Source organism: Nothoprocta perdicaria, unplaced genomic scaffold, assembly GCF_003342845.1.
Source record: "Nothoprocta perdicaria isolate Ctin4 unplaced genomic scaffold, notPer1 scaffold_115, whole genome shotgun sequence".
NCBI lineage: Eukaryota > Metazoa > Chordata > Aves > Tinamiformes > Tinamidae > Nothoprocta > Nothoprocta perdicaria.
In genome coordinates, this window is record NW_020454261.1 from 1,075,557 (window position 1) to 1,076,924 (window position 1,368).

Here is a 1,368-nt window from a genome sequence, read left to right on the forward strand (position 1 = left end):
TTTCCTTCATTTTTTTTTTTGGCAATACTGACAGCGAGAATCTTTGACTGTGTCTAAGAAGGAGGATGAGGACAGTACTTTTTCATCACAGAAATGTTTTACTGGGAAACCATATTGATGAGAGGCTCTGTCCTTTACTGTCTTTGAAGTGGTAAATTGAAATTTGGCAAAAGATGATATTCATATGAGGAGTCTTTTGCTGTCTGTGTAAAAATGTGGCTAAATCATGTGTTTCTGAGAAGAGCTGCTTTCCACAAGCTGAGGCATTGTTAAAGATCAGAGGGATCAGTTCTTGACAGAAAATGCCCTGTCCTAAGATTAAACATGACTTCTTTCCTTATTCCTTATGTCTCATTCTCTGGGAGTGTGGTGGCAATAGTCACAGAAAATTAGATAAAAGAGATTGTCTCTCCTGCTTGCTGTCAATGTTCTATTTGATAATGTCCATCCCTGGGAACAGGTCCACATGAATTCAGGATATGAGCAGAGACAAGAACAAAGTGTTCAATAGTCCCGTCAGGAGCGATAGACGAATCTCACTTGGAAGTCATAAATGTGAGAGCACTGAAACTACACTGGACGCTCATCCCACAAACAATCCCGGTGCCAACGTGAGTCTTTACTTTGGATCCAAAAGCCTGAATAAGTTTTTGCCCTCATATTTCATTTTCTATTCTAGTTCATCATAGTGCTCTGCATGTTATCCAGAGAAAGATGCAGACTCATTTGTTGCCATCTTTCAGGTGAAAAGTCACTTATTTTTTAAATACATTTCAGTGTCTCTTTCTGAGAGTGAAAGAAGAAAAAAGACACTGTCCTCTTAGAACTCCAGAGAGAACCTGGTCTGAGGTGTTTGTTTCTCTTAGCTGAAGTCTGACCATTTCATCTGAGCTAATATCCCTTTTTCTGCAATAAATGCCAAGGGACCTCTAATTAGCTAAAGTGATCAGCAGCGATTTTTCTTTTTAATTGATTTTTCATTTAATCTGAAAAGAGCACAGTGCCCCTTATTACATTGCTGGAACATTGGCCTTGCACCAACGGAGAACAAATAGTGCCAATTATTTAATCGTACATACCACTTCCTGCAGCTTCTTCTGAGTTTTGAGTTTAGTTCATCTCAGCAGCTACAGAAGAGCATTGTCATTTCTACAGTTCGTGGTGAAGGAATTCATCCTTCCTCTGGAAATTATTTTATAGGGCTGAATCAGACCTTTTGGATTTACTGTCTCAAATGTTAATACAGCAAACTCTAGTGGTCAGTGCAGTGCAGAAAAAAAAAAAAAAAAAAAGAGTGGAAAAGGCAAACCTAGTCTATACTATGATTTACTATGTTTGCAGGTGAAACTAGGGCTCCACCCTTTGTGC